This window comes from Pongo pygmaeus, chromosome 11 (assembly GCF_028885625.2).
Source record: "Pongo pygmaeus isolate AG05252 chromosome 11, NHGRI_mPonPyg2-v2.0_pri, whole genome shotgun sequence".
NCBI classification, from domain to species: domain Eukaryota; kingdom Metazoa; phylum Chordata; class Mammalia; order Primates; family Hominidae; genus Pongo; species Pongo pygmaeus.
This window is the reverse complement of record NC_072384.2, coordinates 57,487,213-57,509,808: the sequence shown is the minus strand read 5'-3', so window position 1 is coordinate 57,509,808 and position 22,596 is coordinate 57,487,213. Positions and strand designations below refer to the sequence as shown.

The 22,596-nt window shown below is 38.8% G+C and overlaps 1 protein-coding gene and 1 non-coding gene across 3 annotated transcripts in view; one reads left to right on the top strand and one right to left on the bottom strand.

The window, feature by feature from the left end:
* Nucleotides 1-22,596, bottom strand: part of UPP2 (uridine phosphorylase 2) — a 263,527-nt gene that overhangs the window by 131,205 nt on the left and 109,726 nt on the right. The window lies entirely within an intron of this gene.
* LOC129032205 (U6 spliceosomal RNA) lies at nucleotides 18,514-18,619 on the top strand. Its single transcript, XR_008501230.1, has one exon. It is a non-coding gene; the product is annotated as a U6 spliceosomal RNA (small nuclear RNA).

Here is a 22,596-nt window from a genome sequence, read left to right as displayed (position 1 = left end):
CTCATTCCTATTGGTGAGAGGTTGTGACAGGGCAGTAAAGGAAACATGACTAGAGGTGTAGGCACTGGTTGATAAGATTTAGGGATATACCAGTGACACACCCAACCTAGGGTACTGTAACTGTAAATCAAAACAATCTTCTTTTAGTCTTAAAAACAAGAACCAAAAATTGTACAATTTAACATGTAATAATGGCTTCTATTTATCAAGCATCTGCAAAGGGGCTGGCTTTATGCCAGGCATTTTACATATTTGATTACAAAAACTTTATAAGATAATTATTATCTCCATTTTTGATATGTGGGAACCGAGGCTCAAAAGGTTACTAAAAGTCAAATGAATAATAAGGTACAAACTTTAAAAAAAATTACCAAATTGCCTTTCTTTATGAAGGAAAGGGACAGATCTAATGTTAATTTGTCATTAACTGAGGAAGCACAGAAAGTTGGGTGTTTATTTGTTTCTTATCCATCTCCTCCGACTAGGAGGAGAGAGCTTCATGAGGGGAGAGCCTGTTTTGTTCACAGCTGTCTCCCGAGCACATTGAATAGTGTCTGGTCGCAGCAGACCTGTAGGGGTTTGTTCACAGACTGAAGCAATGAAGTTTGACAGCTGCTTTCATTACTCAATGATTTTGATTCAGAGCTTTACAAAAGTAGAAAAAATTAGTGTGAATATCCATTTTTCCATAGATTTGGTGTTGGAATTTTTTTTTCTTATTCTCTCCACTAACATACTGCTATTAAAATACAACTAAGCCTTATTCACCGAGAGGTTTCCATTAGCAACAAGAATTAATTAAATTATGAGTCATCAGCAGATGACATACTAAGGCAGATTATCCCCCGACAATGATTGTTTTTTATTTTTCTAATTATAAAAGTAATATAGTAAAGAACACTAGCAAGATTTACTAATTTTAAAAAGTAAAGTATGTACTGTTATGAAAATATTTCTAAGATATATTTTTAGTGAAAAGAACAAGATGTAGAATAGTGTTCATGGTAAGCTTTTCTCCCATGGGATAATAATAATAGTTATTGAGAGCTTACTGGGTGCCAGGCATTATATTATATCCACTGCATGAATTATCTCATTTAATCCTTCAATAACACCATGTTGTTGGCACTATAACATTATTAGCACCATACTCCATTTGAAATAGTACTATTGCCCTCATATTATTTTTCTTGTTTTTATTTTGAAACAATCCAGCACTTAGAGAAATGTTGCAACATGCAAAATACATATACACACACAGGCATAGACGTGTACATTTTACATCTGTATTTACTTCTATATACCCATATATTAAAAGCCATGAGGTTGTACTAATATCTACAATTCCATTCCTATGCCACAGAGTTGTAGTTTTCTCTCTTTTTTTTTATTTTTATTTTTTGAGACAAAGTCTCACTCTGTTGCCCAGGCTGGAGTGCAATGGTGTGATCTCAGCTCATTACAACCTCTGCCTCCCGAGTTCAAGTGATTCTCCTGCCTCAGCCTCCCACGTAGCTGGGATTACAAGCACACACCGCCACACCTGGCTAATTTTTATATTTTTAGTAAAGATGGGGTTTCACCATTTTGGCCAGGCTGGTCTCGAATTCCCGACCTCAGGTGATCCACCCACCTTAGCCTCCTAAAGTGTTTGGATTACAGGCGTGAGCCACCCTGCCCAGCCGGCTCTCTTTTTATATGTATATTTATTCTCCCAAATAATGCAAAGGCTGGCTCCAATTGTCTTCAATTTATTTATTCATTGAATCACTCTCCTGTTGCCTCCACTGTCCGTATCCCTGGCAGGAATGTCTCTCCTCTCACTAGTCTCCAGCACTCCTCATCGGACCCTCTCACCCCTTACAACCTCCAAGACCTTGTGCCCCATCATGGTCTGACACGTCCACCAACACAAAAGTCCTTCTTTCTCTGTGTCAGGACCTCCCTGAGCCCCCTAAGTTGTGACATCCCACCTTCCCATACCTGAAAAAGACAGCTCCCTTGCCCATCAGGGATAGCCATGAGAAAGTGGCTCCATCGGTTCTAGTATTTTGAGACCGCATCAAACTTAATATGTTAGCATCTTTGGTAGCCCATTCTTAACCTGGACCAGCAGTTAGACCTAAAGCATAGATGGCCATTTAGCTAGTCATTTGCATGAGAATTAAACATGAGAGATGAAAGAAAAGAAAAAGGAAAAAGAAAAAAATTGTACCAGGAAGGAAGATATTTCATGAGCTGAATCCCAAGCAACAAAGTCACCACTAATGTCACAACGGTGTTGCCAGCTAATAATGGGGCTGCTTCTTAACTGTCGAGAAATGCAAACAGCACAACATTAAAATGGTTCTATTTTTTTCCATCCTTACAATAGCAACACAGCAATAGAGTGCTGATCTCCAAAAGACAAAGGCTGTGAAAAATAAACACGCACTTAAGCCAGGGGCCACTTGGGTTGTGATTTTTCTTTCGAGATATTTGATAACATATCCCAAATCCTCAAACCACCCCAGGGATCTTCCCTTCAAGTACACTCTGAATCACCTGTCTGTCTCAAATGGCCCAGCAAAGCTCTTGCTCTGTGCAGGCAGGCCTGCCAGATAGCTGCCTTTTTCTTTTCCTCTTACCTCGGCTAAGTGGCTTCCAAGGTGTTTCGGAAAGGAAAATGTAGGATTCAAAATAAAGAGCAGAGAGTTGGGCCAGGCCTGCATTGTCCTCTAACTGTGATAATGGGTGGCTGCTTGGCCCTTGATTCATCTTCCACAGCAAAAGCTGGACCAAGGCCTGCTTTTTCTGTCTAATGGTAGGATTGCCTCTGGCTTCGAGTTGCACGTTTATCTTTGGTACTCATCACTTTGATTTTGTTATTATTTCACCCTGCCCTTTGTCTTCACTTTTATCTGTCTGTATATTTCCCAACAACCTGTTTTTACCTCATCTCCCTCTTTTATTATTACCATTTTTATTCCCCTGCCCTACATCCTTGGCGTCCCCTGTAAGCACTTTGAAAAATGAGGTGAATTTTATATTGGTAAAAGATGCTGAAAAGTGAATCTGTGAAGCCCCCGCCCCTGTAGCCTCCTTCCATGTGAGTACCTTCTTTCCATGTAAGGTAACAGCTCTCTTTTTTTTTTTTTTGGTGCTCATTATCTCCAGGCAACCAGGAAAGCTGTCCCCTTCAAGGAATGGCTTGATCTAAGATCCACTCATGGGTTACAACTAAAGAACAAAACCTCCTGTTATCAGGTTGCAAATGTCCAGGTATTTGCAAGCAGTATTTTGCTTTCTTAAATACCAGACTGTGGCTAGCAATCTTCCCCCACTTCAGGTTATAGAAATTCAGAGCTCCCTATCTCAAGACCAGGAAAATCCAGAGCAGACACATGTTTTGTGAATATGACCAGGAATAAGTTATTTCATCTTGGGAAAAAAATAAGACCAAGATCTAGGGCATGCTTGATGTTTCCCAGTTGTTCTTCCAGTCCACCCTATTCCCTTCATCACTCTTCTCTGTGCCCCAAGTAGGAGGCTGACCTATTGGGCTGTATAAACAGGCTCTTTTGCACTATAGCTTCCTATTGGATTCACCCCATGGGGAGCATTGGAGATCAGAAAGAAGGTAGAATAGTGAGAGCAGAAGGCCAGGGTATTTATTCACTGGCTCCCTCTCCGTGGGCCACTGCAGGCTGGCTGAATATCCCTGCTCCTGTCAGGTGACCCTCTCTCTCCAGCACCAGTCATCATTCTGTCCTTTGCCCCATCAGGCCTTCTACTAGCCCAGGGTACTGCACTACTCCTTGTGATTTCCCTATAACCTGCTAATACCTTTATAAATAATCTCCTTAATAAACTCTACTCAAATTACCCAATTTGAGTGGACCATTTGTTTCCTGCTGCTGGTTTGATGCTTACAAAAGATCTCTGCTTAGGCAAGGCAGAAACAGGTGCATTTGAGAAATGGCAATGGCAAATGATCGGGAACCCAGTTACCTGGAAACTGAGGCCCACGGTAGGAATTCAAGCAACTCTTGGCACAGAGAGACAAAGGAGAAACTTCTTTACTGAGGATTAGCAATACAGAGAAGTGAATGCAGTTACTGACAACTGGAGGTACTAAGCTCAGATTTAATAATAACACATTTACCATGCACTTATGATAAGCCAAGTACCTAATAAATAATACCCTGTCACATTTCAGAATTTTGTATCCTCTTTACTGATGAGGAAACTGGGTGAATTGATCATTGCTATTTTGTAGACCCAAATTCCCTCCTTCAGCATCTTCTAGTAATAAAACTATTCTCTCCTGCAAGGAGCTCATTTCACAGGTTTTAACTAGTGCTAACCTGGGCCTTGCCTGTCAGAACACACCTCCTCCCATGCACAATGCTTGGCTCAGTAATGGACATGTGACTCTAACAGGCCAATAAGTTTCTCCGAGATTTGATACTTGGACCTAGGGAAAGACTAGAAGGATGATGATAGCAGCCACCATTGCTTCAGGCCACCTTTCCCTCTGCTTGGAGGAAGCCGTCTCCAATAAGAAATCATTTAGCATCAGCAAAGAGAACAGGAGAGAGAGAAAGGATAGATGGAGGAAGAGCAACAGTGAGCACAAAAGAGATGACCTCATTTGCTACTGCAGCCAGTCTCTTGAGTGAGTTTTATCCTTCAGTTTTCCAGTATTATGAGACAATGAATACTTTGTTTTTACTTAATATAAGTTGGATCTCTCATTTATATTTCCAAAAAATCCTGTAAGTAGCTTAAGGCTGCCTTGCAGAGACTCTTCAGCTGGGCAGTGATCAGCCCATGCGTGTGAGAAAACTACCAAAAGTTGGATACAGAGCCACTCAGAAGGAGCAGGTAGAGCAATCTCCAGAGTTTACAGAGATCCAGAGGCAGGAGAATCACTTGAATCCAGGAGACGGAAGTTGCAGTGAGCCAAGATCGCGCCATTGCACTCTAGCCTGGGGGACAAGAGCAAGACACCGTCTCAAAAAAAAAAAAAAAAAAAAAAAAAATTTAAAGGCGCAAAATGAAGAGAAAAACATATTATCTTTTCTACCATTCTTACATTAATACTTATTTTGAAAAGTTTTAATAACTTTTTTGACATTATTTCTCCCTCTCTCTCTCCTTCCCTCCTTCCCTTTTTATCCTAATCCCTCTAGTGCAATCTCCATCTCTTTTGATGTTTTTAGTATACTTCTCTTATTCTCTCTCACACTCACTGATTCTTTTTGGGTAAGTGTCTGTGTGATTTGAATAGCATCCCAAAATAAAATAGATATAAAATTTTTCTTAAATTTTATTCCATTTACTTTTTAGACTTTTTTGTTAAAAACTAAGACAAAAACATGCAGGCCTACATACAGTCAGGATTATCAAGATGTCAGTAGGCAATAGAAATTTGTCAGCTTTATTAAAATTTTATGGAACTACTGTCATATATGTAATTCATCATTGGCCAAAATGTTATTATGTGGTGAATGACTATAGCAGTCATGGTTATTAAAACAGGTTTATAACTATAGTCTATATGTTTAAGAAAGTAGAGGAAACCGTAAGTGTGTTAAGACATAGATGATGACATAAAAGAGACCCAAATAGGTTGGGTGAGGTGTCTCACACTTGTAATCCCAGCACTTTGGGAAGCCAAGGCGGGTGGATCACTTGAGGTCAGGAGTTCAGGACTGGCCTGGCCAACATAGTGAAACCCTGTCTCTACTAAAATACAAAAATTAGCTGGGTGTGGTGGCAGGCGCCTGTAATCCCAGCTACTTGGGAGGCTGAGGCAGAAGAATTGCTTGAGCCCAGGATGTGGAGGTTGTGGTGAGCTAAGATCACACCATTGCACTCCAGCCTGGGCAACAGAGTGAGACTCTGTCTCAACAATAATAACAAAAAAAAATAAAAAATAAAAAAGACCCAAATCAAACTTCTAGAGTTGAAAAATACAATATGTGAGATGAAAAATAAACTAGATGGGATTGAAAGTAGATTAGACACTACAAATGAGGACATGTCAATAGAAACTACTCAAAATGAAACACACAGATAAAAAATGACTGAAAAAGATCAACAGAATTTCAGTGAGCTGTGGGACAACCTCATGCAGCCTACTCTAAATGTAAATGTGGTCTCCAAGATGAGAAAGAAGAGAGGACAGGAGCAAAGTTTAAAGAAATGTGGCTGAAATTTCCCCAGATTTGTTGAAGAACATAAACATATAGATCCAAGAAACTCAATAAACTTTATTTATTTTTATTTTATTTTATTTTATTTTTGAGACAGAGTCTTGCTCTGTCACTCAGGCAGTGCAGTGGTGCGATCTTGGCTCACTGCAACCTCCACCTCCTGGGTTCAAGCGATTCTCCTGCCTAGGCTTCCCTGAGTAGCTGGGATTACAGGCATGCGCCACCACACCCAGCTAATTTTTGTATTTTTAGTAGAGATGGGATTTCACCATGTTGTCCAAGCTGATATCGAACTCCTAACCTCAAGTGATCCACCCACCCGGGCCTCTCAAAATGCTGGGATTACAGGCATGAGCCACTGTGCCTGGCTTCAATAAATGTTAATGAAAAGAAAGATGAAGACACGCATCAAGGCACAACGTAATCAAATCAGGGAGCCCATCTCAGTGGGCAGCATCCCCCACAGTCATTTCTGACCTTCAAAGTAGAGTAATCACAGAGGAATAGTTCACTGAAGACTCTGTTATGGTGCCAACTGGGAGACAACAGCTTAAAAGGATGATATTCTGTCTTACAGGATGTGGTACATGCTTTGAATTAGAGACCGTGGTGGCATCTTCCCCATAATCAAAATATATGTGTCTGGGAATCAAGGCATGGAAGTAAAGGAGCAATCTGTCCTCAAAAGTAAATTCAAAATTTTACCTCTAGAGACAGAAGAATTTGCTAATATTTTAAAAATAGCTATTTCCAGTTTCTAGTCCCACTTTCTCCTTATTACTACCAGGCAACAGGTTTCCAAAAAAATATTAACATCCAATTTTAGCTACCTAAAAATGTGAAGACCTTTACAGATGTTCAATGGTATATTATAAAATGGTAAACTTATAATGAAAGAAATGAGCAAGGTTCCCAAAATGAGCAGTAGAATGACTGGCAGTAAAATAAAAATAAAAAAAAATAGGAGGTCCAAACACAAAATATTATGTAGTGTCCTAACTATGTTTTACTGATTTTTTGATAATCTCTCTAGTTCATCCTCTTATTTGATCTAATAATCAGACAAGCAGTTCCCTGATGTTATAGGCAAATGAATTACCCTTAGAGTTTCCAAAGAAACGTTTGAGAAAACAATAGGGAAGAACTGCAGCAATCTGCTACTGCAGTGACGTGAAGACACACTGTTGAGGTTAAAAGTCAAAGGTCAAGTTGGTGTTATTCCCTTGGTCCTCCTGCAGTTGATTAAACAATATTATTTGAGATGAAAGCAATTAGTGAAAAGAATTATGATTACTTTATTAGCATTACTGAATAAATGTCTTTTCAGAATCCAAGTTATCACTCAAAAACATGTCATGTTGCCCTAAAATTACTTATTCAATTTCTGGCCAGAGAGGATTTCTTTATAAGAAAGAGTTTCCTATTAAACTTCTCATTGAAGTTTAATCAATATGCTTCATCGATATGTGTTCCCTAAAGCAATCCTGGGATTTAGAAAAGGATCTAAGTATGTGGGCTTCTATGAGTAATATCTGAGTCTGAGCTTACTCAAAAGGTTGGTTTTCAGGCTGTTTCTTCTCTAATTCTAGAAAGCTCTAGAAGGCCATAGTAAATCCTCACAGAATACAACTAAAGCATAAAAATAACTTTCAAAGATTTATAATTAGCCAGAATAATTTTCTTTGGGATCTAATTCTTATTTACAAGTCATTTTAGAGACCCCAAATTAGGCAACAACATTGCAACATGACTAACACTGACTTCAGATTGAAAAAAGCCATACATTTATTCCATAGGGAGTAAAAAAGTTCTAGGGAAATATGTGAGAGAATAAATTAATAATATCATTTAGCAAGAAAAAAAGAGCTCAATAAATATTATAGCCTAGCTTAAAAAAGAAAAAAAAAAGTATATTTAGGCAATAGTCGTATCTCCTCATTAAAGGTATGGTAAGCTAAGATATAGCCAAAGCTATGGTAAACCAAGAAAAGCTCTTCTCTCCAGTGGAGAGAGGCAATGTTGCCTCTACAGTCATGTGGTCACAGTGTGTATGGTAGAGTGGCAAGGCATCTTCTGTTCCGCTTAGTCCAAAGTATGCACCTTGGTTGATAAGCAGCTAGAAGGAGAAAACCAAATAGATTTAGATCTGAACTTTTAAAAACAGGTTTATGCAAACAGGCATTCCCACATTGAGCTAGGACTATATACTGGTAAAACCAATCTTGAAGACAACTTAGCAATATATATCAAGGGTCTTATGAGTGTATATGTCCTTTGAATAGGATATTTCACTTTAGCTTAAGAAAATAATCAGTTTTTTTACAATGGACTTCATAGAAAAAAAAACATAGGAAATCATTTAAATTACCAAAAAAACTATTATAGCTTTTTTTCAAAACCATTAATGCTCAGTATAAGTAGGAAAAATCCCGATTACAAGAAAGTATGCCCACCATTTTCTATTTTGTAAGTCTGTGTATGTGTGTGTATGTGCATGTGAAAAAAATGCAGAAAGACTTAGAATAATTTTTCTAGGGTCTTTTTGTATTTTCAATTTTTTTCTAATAAAAAAATTATTTATTAAAGGGATAGTTAGAGTGGTCAACTACCTTAAAGAGTATTATGAATTCATGGTTTAAAAAGTTTATTGAAAATAAGGCACCAGTGTAGGGCTGTTCACATAGCATGTTTTTCTAAAATACCGTCTTCCATCGTCTGTAGTAGCTACCTGAATTTCAGTGGGCCTAGCTCTAAAAAAGTTGAGAAATTGTACCAATACGTGTTGCATCATCCCTTAATTATTTGTGCCAATTGATGGAAGCTGAAATGTGGAAAACATCAACCAGATAATTCAAAATTAATTTGTACTGAGACTTGGAATATGACCAGACACATGTGCTTAGACACGAATGTATTTCTCCTCTTCCCTCACTAACCTTCAGGCCTTGTCCTCACCACTTCTTGGTCTGGGTCCAACTCACAGCCTGGGGCCAGCATGGCAGCACTGGTGAAGTCCCCAGGAATAAAAAAAATGTTTGAGAAAAGAGTGGTGACAATGACTGGGCTCTGAATTGTGAACATTTACGCGTGTAAATGCAGAAACACCCATATACGATCATCCACATATTAATTTTCCACCTAGACTCATTACTTTTCCATAACTCTGATGAAAAGGGGAGTTTTATTTGTGTAGAATCTTTCCAATTTGGTGATAGTGGTGACTGGAATAATAGTAGGAAAAGATATCTTGGCAGGACTGGCTACATCATTTAAGGGACCCAGTGCAAAATGAAAATGCAGGCCCCTTGTTCTAAAATGATTAAGAATTTTAATACTGAGACAGCAGAGCATGAAACCAAACTCAGAGCCCTTCTAAATTCAGGTCTCTGTGTGACTGTACTGGTCACGGGCCCATGAAGCCAGTCCTGAGTTTTAGAGTCAGGTAGATATGGGATCGAATTCTAGATTTCTTCATTTATAAGCTGAGTATCTTGGCTAAATTATTTAAACTTTCAAAGTTTCAGTTATTCAGTCTTAAAATGGGAGTGATGTGAGTGTGGCATTATTCTCAAGATTGTTGTGAGGATTAAAAGAGAGAGCATTCTATTAGGTACATACCATAGTGCCTGGCTCAGGGAGACTGTTCATCTTCTCTATGTTGTACACTGCAGTTAGAGTTTGATATAGTTTGAATATTTGTCCCCTCCAAATCTCATGCTGAAATTTGATCTCCAATGTTGGAGATGGGGCCTAGAGAGAGGTGTTGGGGTCATGAGGATGAATCCCTCACAAATGGCTTGGTGCCATTCTTGCGGGATTGAGTGAGTTCTCACTCTTAGTTCCTGTTAGATCTGTTAAAGAGTCTGACACCTCCCTCCCCACCCCTCTTCCTCTCTCTCTCATTCTCTCTCTCTGTTCTTTCCCTTTACCATGTGATGCCTACTCTCCTCTGCCTTCCACCATGAGTGGAAGCTCCATGAAGCCCTCACCAGAAGCAGATGCTGGTGTCATGGTCATACAGACTGCAGAGCCATGAGCCAGATAAACCTCTTACTTTTACAAATTACCCAGACTCAGGTATTCTTTTATAGCAACATGAAACGGTCTAAGAAAGAGTTCATATTCTAAAATGCAAACTTGAAAGTTTGATATGGTTTGGCTCTGTGTCCCCATCCAAATCTCATGTTGAATTGTGACCCTATGTGTTGGAGGTAGGGCCTGGTGGAAGGTGATTGGATTATAGGGGTGGTTTCTGATGGTTTAGCACCATCCCCCTAGTACTGTCTCATGATAGAGTTCTCACAAGATCTGGTTGTTTGAAAGTGTGTAGCACTTCCCCCTTTGCTCTCTCTCCATCTCCTGCTCTGCCATGGTGAAGATATGCTTGGTTCTGCTTCGTCTTCCGCCATAATTTTAAGTTTCCTGAGGCCTCTCAGCCATGCTGCCTATATAGCCTACAGAACTATGAGTATATTAAATCTCTTTTCTTCATAAATTAGCCAGTCTCAGGTAGTTCTCTATAACAGTGTAAGAACAGACTTAATAGACGGTTTCTCCCTGATTTAAGATTATTTTTGGTTATCCATTATCTACGAAACAAAATGAAAATGCACATTATGACATATAAGGACCTTAACTATTCAGGTTTTATCAATCTCTCTAAAACTTGCCACCTACCACTCTCCCATATGTTCAAAATATAATTTGTATTTATTTTCACTTTTCCTTAAGAATCAGTAATTATAATAGGCATAGATGACAAATAATAAATGCTTCTTTGTGCCAGGCACTGTGCTAATCATTCTGTGGGAGGGAATACTCATTTTCCACTCCTGCTGTTTCCTCCCATGAGAGGGAGCTGCATGAGCTGTAACATTCCTGGATACTTCCACCTCCTCATTTATCCTCCCCTGGCAAGGATAAGTTGAGAGAATCTGGGTATTTGTATTCCAGCCTCTTTCTCTTTTGGTAGCAAATCTCACAGGGAGCATGATTTTAGGCAAGCTGTAAGCATAGTGGCAAAGACCTTTTCCCGGTGGAACGACCCATTGTCCAGGACTACCTGATACCAGTTGGTGAGCCTGTCTATTTCTGGTATTCAGCATCAGGAAGCCTAAGCTCTCCAGTGTCAGCTTTATCAATGATAATGGTCTCCTGCCTGCGTTACTCTTGTCTGTTTCTAAATTGGTTCAGAACTTGGGTGGGGAAAATGGGTATTATTTACTGAGGATACATAAGTATCCCAACAAAGTCTACATTCATTGACTCCTTTATACCTCAGAGCTACCACATGAGGTAAGCATATCTATCATCCAATTTTTATAGATAAGGAAAGTAAGGATTAGCAATCAAGTAAGTGGCATAATCAAGATCTAAACAGTTCTATCCGATGCCACAGATTATGCCCTTACATTTTCCCATTTTGTTTTTGCATGAAGGTTTAATAATAAACTGATAAGAACATTCAAAATGTGAGTTCATGTTAAAAAAAAAAAAGCTAACACAGTATTATATGCAGTGTACTTATATTCTATCTGGCAGAAAAGTTAGCCAAGCTAAACTTAAATTCAGCACATGCTGAATTTTATTTTAGGGAGAACAAGCTGCAATCATAATAAAGAACTGTATTTACAGCTAACAGCAATACCCACGTTTCTCTATAGGTCTTACACTACAATCTGAAATTGCATTTCATGATTTACAAGGTCTGAGACATAAACAGTAAAAGGTATGTTTCTGGGAATTTTCTCATTAACAGCCACAAAACAAGCAATTTTATGTGGAATTGCTTTGTTCACCTTTTCTGAAATATGTGCAAGATCTCTCTTTGATGTTGAATCCATTCTGATTTGAACATCTCAATATTTTCGATGTTCTGTGAACTCCTCCACACCCCACCTATCTCTGGGAAGCTCAGACCTCCCTATCTACTTGGTGAAAAGAAGGAAATTTAGAACATTTGAGCTCGCAGGCTGCCTACTTAAGACTACCCGAAGAATGAGCTCTACTTACCCCTGTTCCTTCGTAGGTACATGAATGAGTCATCAAAAATTCACTAATAGTTGATTAATGCAGTTGTGACAGTATGAAAAACAACAAAAGGAGTGCAGTGCTGAAGAAATTCTAAATCTTGCAGATTTAATGCATCCACTTATATCCATAACTCAATCCCTTTTCATATGACACTAGTTATTGTTGTTATTGTCTTCCATAACCATTCCTACCACGACTCCATTCCAGGGCATACCCCCTTCTTCTTGTCACAAGAACATCAACACTCTGCAGTCTTTTCTTCTTTATCATGTCTTCATCCCTCCAAACTTTGCTCACCAAGATGTGTTTTTCCATCTGTCATATTCGTCTAATCCTGTTGATTTAATGCACTATATTTCTACCAAGAAAACAGTACATACGAAATACTCCCAAGCATCTAACTACTTTTAAAAATATAGATCTTTCTACATTACCCATATATGTTGCCTGACCTGGCATCTCTCTCTATTTTCATACAGTGCTCAGCACTCCTGATTAATTGTCTCTTTAATATTTTATCCAAAATTGCACTGGAAAACCAAGAAAACAGGACAAAGCAATGTCATTTGTACTTTTTGTAATCTTCATTATTTACCAAATGTATTTTTCTTATAACCACCTTTGTAGCATTTCAAGATATGCCTAACAGGCACTGTTAGCTCTTTTACAGGCCTGTGGATAATGGAAAGTATGGAGAATCCTGGCTTGGAAAAGCAATAAATAAGGTTATTTTGACACTACTCTCTATTGGAGGAATTGTAATTGTTTTTGTTTTTGTTTTTGTTGCTGTTTTGAGAGAAGCAGCTTGCCTAATGGCAATCCATAAGACATTCTGGAGAACAGTTATAGATTCAAAACGTGAGTTTTAGTCTACTTGAATGTAGCACCTTGTTAACAAAAAGGCTTCACTTTTATTGCCTCACTGATATTCACATAACCTGCTGACATAGTGCTACGGTCTGAATGTGTGTATACCCCCAAAATTTGTATACTGAAACTTAGTTCTCAAGCTGATGGTGTTAAGAGGTGGGGCCTTTGGGAGGTGATTAAATCATGAGGGCTCTGCCCTCAAGAATGGTGTTAGGTACCCTCTTAAAAGGCCTTGAGTAAGTGAAGTTTGGCTCTCTTGTTCTTCCACCTCCCACCCTGTGATATTGCAGATTTCACAACAACAAGGCACCATCTTGGGAGCAGAGAGCAGCTCTCCAAACATCAATGCTAGCACGTTGATCTTGGGCTTCTCAGCTTGCATAATTGCAAGAAACCAATTTCTTTTCTTTATAAGTTACCCAGCCTAAGGCATTTTGTTATGGCAGCACAAACAGACTAAGACATATAGAGTTCATGTTGGCCACTTTTTAAAAAAATTTACAAAGAACTTGAGGCACTGAGAGGTAAATCTCTGGCTCAAGAACATGCAAAGCATGATCAAGTAATTTTGAGGTATACATTTTCAATTCAAACTCCCTTGGTAATCTGATGGTGAAAAGAATTTTCAATTTTCAAATTTCCTAGACTACACGCAGCAGAGAACTCAGGAGCATGGCACCAACTTATTTTGTCTTATGTAGAAGGATATCTGACTTGAAGTTGAGAATTCCACATCAGAATCTACAGGCCTTTTCCCCTGCCCAGTAGAGTTTAGTTACCTACCTTCAATCTCTGCCAACAGCAATCCTCTACCCCTCTGGTTTAAGCAGGCTGTTCTAAATAGTTGTCGGTGGTTTCCATGGTAACAGACGCTTAGGTTTCAGCTTCGAATGCCCCTTTTAATGAGGCAATTTCAAGAATATTTGTGATAAATTACCAGACCACAGACTTAACTGCAGGGAGTTTTGCTTTGGAAAATCTAATAAAAAGAGCAGAAAGAATGAGCAGTAAATGCAACAGAGAAAATGGGGCCAGATTTGGAGGGGCAAATGGAAGAGATGCCAGATCTGACTACCAAAAGCCAAATCAGAATCAATTCAAACCAGAGCTTTAAATTATAAATGGTCCCTGAAGGGCTTCCTGACATGCTGAGCCAAGATTCCTTGGGAGGAGGAATGGTAAAGTGAGAGGCGGTGAGGGCAAGAGTTGAGTATGTCCTGCAGAAGCCTGTGTATTTTAAAGCTTCCATTTTCTATTTTATCATTAACTGTAGTGGCTAAATCAGAAACAGTCTTCTTTTGTTTCTCCATTTCTCCATGTATGAGACCAAGAGACATTGCCACCTGGAGAGGACATAATGAACTAAAATGTGGACTTTCGCCTAAGTGAATTTCACAGCAACCTAGGTTATCCACATTTCCCAAAGACATACCTGTCTTGATAATGGTCCAGGATTCTGTTATTAATCTCTTATCCACTGTACCCATTAAAAATTTCACAGAAGGATAAACGTACTTAAACACATTGCTACACTATTGTGTGGAAAGAAACATCTCCTAATTACCCAAAGGAAGACATGTCATTCATCCTTGGTATGATTGAATATAAAAACTATGCCTCCGCTATATAAAATAGCTTCAGTTTATACTTGGTTGAAGGCAAGAGGGCAGCCTAAAAGAGCTTTCACTTACACTGTAAGTGCCTTGCCAGGCTCCCTAGGTCCCTTCAGGAACGTCTTACTCTCGTTGCTCACGGAAAGCACCAGGGAACAGATGCATTACAGTTTGTGACAGGAGAACAGCCTGTGGATTCCGCCTACTCCCTCCAGTCCATCTGGGAGGTGGGTGAGACAGGGAGCCCACAGAGAGGGGGGCTCTCCTGGGAATCCCTCAGGGTACCATGGCTATTGGTGCTTTATTTTCAGTAGATGGCACTGTGTCTATTGAGATAAGCAAAGGGAGATTCTAGATGGGAAATTTAATTGTTTCTAGAGAAAGCACAAGGCATGTGAGAATGCACGGTATTTTTTTTTTTTTTTTTTGCCTTAGTTACATGATAACGCAAATACTATTCAGTATTCAGGTTATATTCTCTTTGGAGCCCATGGAATTTTATGATTTATTATTCTGGCTCCATCTTAGGTCTGTGGTGAAGCCCAGGGCCATCCTATACAGTATATACTTGGAATAAGAATAAATCATTCTGAATGTTCACCTCTGTTACCCAACACATACAGCAGCACCTATACTCCATCTGTGCCCTGGGTCCCCACCTGTGCACTGGCTCTCTCCCTTTTTCCCAGACAGGAAACTCTGACACTTCAGTTCCTGCCTGGAACCCAGAAATTTTCACACCCCAAGAATGAGACAACCAGAACAGTTTCTTGCACACTGGTGGTCCCATGAAGCAGACATTCTCCTTTGTCCATCCATCCTTTTTCTTTTCTAATAGACATCCAGTTATTTTTTTTCCTCTCTTCTGAGTATTTCCAGGAAAGTAAACTCTAGCACCAGAAGATAATGAATTTTATTTATTTTTTTATTATACTTTAAGTCTGGGATACATGTGCAGAACGTGCAGGTTTGTTACATAGGTATACACGTGCCATGGTGGTTTGCTGCACCCATCAACCCATCATCTACTTTAGGTATTTCTCCTAATGTTATCCCTCCCCTAGCCCCCCACCCCCGACAGGCCCTGGTATGTGATATTCCCCTCCCTGTGTCCATGTGTTCTAATGAATCAATTTTATTTTAAGCCATATGTAGTCTTTTAAATGGGAGGAGAGAACCTCAAGTATGTTTCATAGAAAATGAACTGTAGACACAGGATGGAAGATGGAGTACATATGGGCCAAACACTAGGTGATGCACTTAATATAAAACTCTTTTAGTCCTTATGATAACCTTGAGATAGATATTTTGGTGGCTGTCTTACAGATGAGCAAATGGAAGTCCAGAAAGTTTAAATAATCTACCTAAAATCATCCTCAATATTGACTGGGCATATAATGAGATTCTAAACTTTTGAGTAGTTTGCTAGAATATTTCTGGAAAGGGACTTGTATGGAGAAACTTATTTCTGTCTGTTGACATTATCTTCTGAATATGACCGCTGGAACTGCAGCAGTCATCTTGAGACAATTATGGAAGCACACCTAAGAGAACAAGATAAAAGTACAAAGACAACAGAGCAGAATGATAGAAAGAACCTGGAACCTTGATGATACCTTTTGAGCTGCTGATTTAATCAACCTTCAAACTTCAGATGTATGTTTTAGCCACTTTGAGATATGTCTTCTATTACTCGTAGCCTGAAATACCCTAAACAATACTACCTAAACACTCTAGCCATAGATGACTAGAAAATGTATTAGTGCCTGAGCCATAGGCAGCCATTCATAGGATGACTGCTGAGGAGGTAGGATATGAAAGTTCACTCATCCAGGCATCCATATCGGACAATATCTAATGAAACCAATCAGATCCTTTCTAGGGGCATCTGAATAAGAGAGCATTTTCCCTGTCTCCTCAGGAAACTTGCTCCATCAATTAACCCATCTCTCCTGTGTCTTCAATGTTTTTTCCTTAAACTAACACTTTTTTTTTTTCTTTTCTTGAGACAGAGTCTCACTTTGTCACCCAGGCTGGAATGCAATGGTGCAGTCATGGCTCACTGCAGCCTCGACCTCCTCTCGGGCTCACATGATCCTCCCACCTTAATCTCCTAAATAGCTGGAACTACAGGCATGTACCACCATGCCTGGCTAAGTTTTTGACTTTTTTTTTGTACAGATGAGTTCTCACTGTGTTTCCCAGGCTGGTCTTGAACTCCTGGCCTCAAGCTGTCCTCCTGCCTCAGCCTCTCAAAGTGCTGGGATTATAAGCATGAGTCACCACCTAACTAACCCCTTCTTAAATACCATTTAAGTTTTTCCTATTAAAAACAAACAAAACATCCTTTGTCAAATACAGAACTTCTTCCAATACCACTCGAAATAGCTCCTCTCTTTCACAGTCCACTTCTTAAAATAGATGTCTCCAGTTTCTATCCTTCAAGTCACTCTTCAACCCATTGCAATTTACACCTGCAGTTCCCCAACAGGACAGCTGCTCTTATGGACATTACAAAATAGTAAGAAAATAGGTTGTCAATTGCTGAGTAACAGACTACCTCAAAACTTAGTCATTTAAAACAACAGACACCATTGATTATCTGTCATGATTCTGTGGGTTGACAAGGCTCAGTTAGACAATTCCTCTGTTCCGCACAGAACTGCGGTCACCTGGAGGCTTGACTGAGCTGGAACATCCACTATGGCTCATTGACGTGGCTGGCAGATGGTGTTTGCTTTTGGTTGGGAACTCAGCTAGAAGTTAGTCCTTCTCCTCCTGGCCTCTCTACATGTGGGCTTCTCTCAACATGATGGCTGAGTTTCAAGAGGAACAATTTCAACCTTGTGAAAACAGAAGCTGCTCAGCCTCAGAAATTAAAGAACCTCACTTCTGCCACATTGGTCAACACAAGTCCAATCCAGTCCAGATTCAACAGAAAGCAAATAGACTTCACTTCTTGATAGGGAGAACAGCAAATAATTTACAACTATCTTTAATGTACCACAGTTATTAATGAATTTCTTTATTGTTAAATCCAATGAAAACATTGTAGTCCTTATTTTCTGTGGCACCTTGAATCTGGAAATACTTTCTTCCTTCAAATTTCATGACAACACACTCTCCTGCTTGTCCAGGTACTTCTAGGGCTTCTCCTTCTCTTTTTTGGGAAGAATCTTTTCCTCAAACTCAAATATTGCTGTTCCTTGGAATTCCATCCTTCTTCTTCTATTATCACTACATTCACTCTTACTGGGCATTCTAATAAACTTACTAGGCTTCCATTACTATCTACATACTAATCACTCAAATCTATACTATACTCACAGTTCATATTGCTCACTTTAGTTTCAAATCTAGATATCACACTCTTTATTGATCATCTCTAGTCTCCATTTGAATATCCAACAAGTATCACAAATTCAAAAGGTCTAAAACTGAGCTTGTCACATTTTCTCCCAAAGCTCCTGTTTCAATGTTATCTGTTTCTATGAATAGCACCATATCCCTTCAGTTACATGATGCAGAAAGCTAAACATTTTTCCTCTTCTATTTTCTTCAACCCTATATTCAGTCACCATAGCTAGTTAATATTATATCTTTAACATTTTTCAAATTGGTCGTCAGCCTCTGTTCTCTAACACTTCAGTATTGAACTCCAGTTTAGACTACTATCATCTTTTATCTGTTTACTCCAGCATCTTGTATCAGTCTTCTTACCTCCACACTGGCCTCCTCTTTAATCCATTTTTCACGCTGTCAGAGTGAAGTTTTTAATGGTAAAATCGGATTACATTGTGCTCAATTCAGCAACACATATACCAAAATTAGAACAATTCAGAGAAGACTAGTATGGCCCTTGTGCAAGGATGACTTAAGATTTGCAAAGCATTTCATATTTTTTCTGTATCCAAGGGCACACAATGTACTGGAGATGATCAGTAAAGAGTAGGATATCTAAATTTGGAATTATGTATTATAATTTGCATGACAATAACAACAAAAAATGAGGGGAAAGGGGATGGGCTATATGGGAACAAAGTTGTGTATATTATTGTAATTAAGTTGGCATTAACTTGAAATAGATTGTTATAAATTATGATGTTGTAATTCTAACAGCAACCTGTGATGATTAATTTTATATGTCAACTTGACTGGCCTAAGGAATGCCCAGATAGCTGGTAAAGAATTATTTATGGGTGTGTCTGTGAAGGTGTTTCTTGACAAGTTTAGTATTTGAATCAACAGACTGAGCAAAGAAGATCCACCCTCATCAATGTGGGTGGACACAATCTAATCTGTTGAAGGCATGAATCAAATAAAAAGGCAGAGGAAGGGTTAATTTTCTCTCTCTTCTTGAATTGGGACATTCGGTTTCTCCTGCTCTCAGATATTGAAACTACTGGTTCTTGGGCCTTTGGACTTCAGGACTTCCAACCCCTCCACAGCTCAAGTTCTCAGGAAATGGAGTTCCACCAGTGTACACCCCACACCAGGATTAAAGTTTTCAGGACTGGGACTTATGTCATCAGGTAGTCTTGTTCTCAGGCCTTTGAACTTAAATTATACCACTGAATTTCCTGGTTTCCCAGGAAATATGCAGACAGTATATTATTGGACTTCTTGGCCTCCATAGTTCCATGAGTCAATCCCTATAATAAATCTCCTCCTACATATCTCTATATAGCCCATTGTTTCTCTTTCTCTGGAGAACCCTGGCTAACATACACCCACTAAGAAAACAATTCAAAAATAGTACAACAGAACACTAGATAGAGTTCTAAGGTTTTTTACTCTAGTTCTTGGTGCCTGGATGGCCGCCCGACCCACACAAGACCTGGGGGAATTTGCTGCCCTGAAGAGAAGGACATAGGCCTGGCTGGTTTTGCCAGCTGATGATTGCAGAGCCCTAGAGCATTGAGTGAACATAGGTAGTAGCCAGGGAGTGGTTACAACAGGCCTTGGGCCAGACCCAGTGCTGTTCTCGCTTTAGGTCTGACCCAGCACAGTCCTAAGGGTGGTAGCCACAGGGGTGCTTGTGTCACTCCATCCCCAGCTCCAGGTGGCTCAGAACAGAGAAAGAGAGACTCTCTTTGTTTGGGAGAACGTAAAGGAAGAGAAGAAGAGTCTCTGCCTAGTAATACAGAGAATTCTTCCAGATCTTGTCCAATAACATCAAGGTAGCACCTCTCTGAGTCTGCAAGAACCAGAGCATTACTGCCTCCTAAAGCAGATACAGCTTAGATCACAAAACCCTAGTCCTTTCAAATAGCTGGAAAGCCTCCCCAAGAAAGATGGGTATGAACAAGCCCAGACTGTGAAGACTACAATAAATACCTAACTCTTCAATACCCAGACTCAGAAGATCTACAAGTATTAAGATGATCCAGGAAAACATGATCTCACCAAAAGAAGTAAATAAGTCATCTGGGACCAATCTTGGAGAAACAGAGATATATGACCGTTCAGACGGAATTCCAAATAGCTATAATGAAGAAACTCAGAGAAATTCAAGATAACACAGAGAAGGAATTCAGAATTCTATCAGATAAATCTAACAAAGAGATTCAAATAATTAAAAAGAATAAGTAGAAATCCTGGAATGAAAAATGCAATTGACATACTGAAGAATGCATCAGAGTCTTTTAATACAGAATTGATCAAGCAGAATAAAGAATTAGTGAGGCTGAAGATAGGCTATTTGAAAATACATAGTCAGAAGAGATGAAAGAAAAAAGAATAAAAAACAATGAAGCATACCTACGGAATCTAGAAAATAGCTTCAAAAGGGAAAAGCTGAGAGTTATTGGTCTTAAAGAGTAGGTAAAGAAAGAGATAGGGATAGAAAGTTTAGTCAAAGGGATAATAACAGAACTTTCAAAACCTAGAAAGATATCAATATCCAAGTATGAGAAAGTTATAGAATACCAAGCAGATTTAATCCAAAGAAGACTACCTCAAGGCATTTAATAATCAAACTCCCAAAGGTCAAAGATGAAGAAAGGATCCTAAAAGCAGCAAGAGAAAAGAAACAAATAACATACAATGAAGCTCTAGTACATCTGACAGGAGACTTTTCAGTGTAAAACCTTACAGGCTAGAAGAGAGTGGCATGACATATTTAAAGTGCTGAAGAGAACAAATTCTTACCCTAGAATAGTATATCCCACAAAATTGCCCTTCAAACCTGAAGGAGAAATAAAGACTTTCCTAGACAAAGAAAAGCCAAGTGATTTCATCAACACCAGACCTGTCCTACAAGAAATGCTAAAGGGAGTACTTCATTCAGAAAGAAAAGGATGTTAATGAGCAAGAAGAAATCATCTAAAGTACAAAACTCACTGGCGATAGTCAATACACAGAAAAACACAGATTATTATAACACTGTAACTGTGGTGTGTAAACTACTTTTATCTTAAGTAGAAAGATAAACAGTGAACCAATCAAAAATAATAACTACAACGTTTTAAGACATAGACAGTACAGTAAGATATAAATAGCAACAATAAAAAGTTAAAAAGCAGGGGGATGAAGTTAAGACATAGTGTATTAGTTTTCTTTTGGCTTGTTTGTTTATGCAAACAGTGTCAAGTTGTTATCAGTTTAAAATAATGGGTTATAAGATAGTATTTGCAAGCCTCATGGTAACCTCAAATTGAAAAACATACAGTAAGTACACAAAAAATAAAAAGCAAGAAATGAAATCATATCACCAGAGAAAATAATCTTCACTAAAAGGATGACAAGAAAGAAAGGAGGAAGAGAAGACCACAAAACAACCTGAAAACAAATAACAAAATGGCAGGAACAAGTCCTTACTTATCAATAATAACACTGAATGTAAATGAATTAAACTCTCCAATTAAAAGAAATAGAGTAACTGAATGGATTAAAAAATAAATAAATAAAACTAGGCCCATTAATCCGTTGCCTACAGGAAATGCACTTCACCTACAAACACACACGTTGAATGCAAATAAAGGGCTGGAAAAAATATATTTCACACCAATGGAAACCAAATAAGAGCAAAAGTAGCTATACTTATATCAGACAAAATAGATTTCAAGACAAAAACTATAAGAGACAAAGAAGATCACTATATAATGATAAAGGTGTGAAATCAGCAAGAGAATATAACAATTTGAAATATGTATGCACCCAACACTGGAGCACACAGAAATATAAAATAAATATTATCAGAGCTAAAGAGAGAGAGAGAATCCAATACAATAGTAACTGGAGATTTCACCACCCCACTTTCAGCATTGAACAGATCTTCCAGAGAGAAAATCAACAAAGAAACATTGGGCCATGGCCCAAAGAAACATTGTACTATATACCAAATTGATCTAGTAGATATTTACAGAACATTTCATCCAATGGCTGCAGAATACACATTCTTTTCCTCAGTACATGGATTATTCTTAGGGATAAACTATGTGTTAGGTCACTATATGTTAGGTCACAAAACAAGTCTTAAAATATTCAAAATAATTGAAATAATATCAAGCATCCTCTCTGACCACAACAGAATCATACTAGAAATCAATAAAAAGGGCTGGGTGCGGTGGCTCATGCCTGTAATCCCAGCACTTTGGGAGGCCGAGGTGGGTGGATCACGAGGTCAGGAGATCAAGACCATCCTGGCTAACACAGTGAAACCCCGTCTCTACTAAAAATGAAAAAAATTAGCTGGGTGACGTGGCGGGCGCCTGTAGTCCCAGCTACTCTGGAGGCTGAGGCAGTAGAATGGCATGAACCCGGGAGGCAAAGCTTGCAGTGAACAGAGATCACGCCACTGCACTCCAGCCTGGGCAACAGAGCAAGACTCTATCTCAAAAATAATATTAATAATAATAAAAATAATACAAAGAAGAATT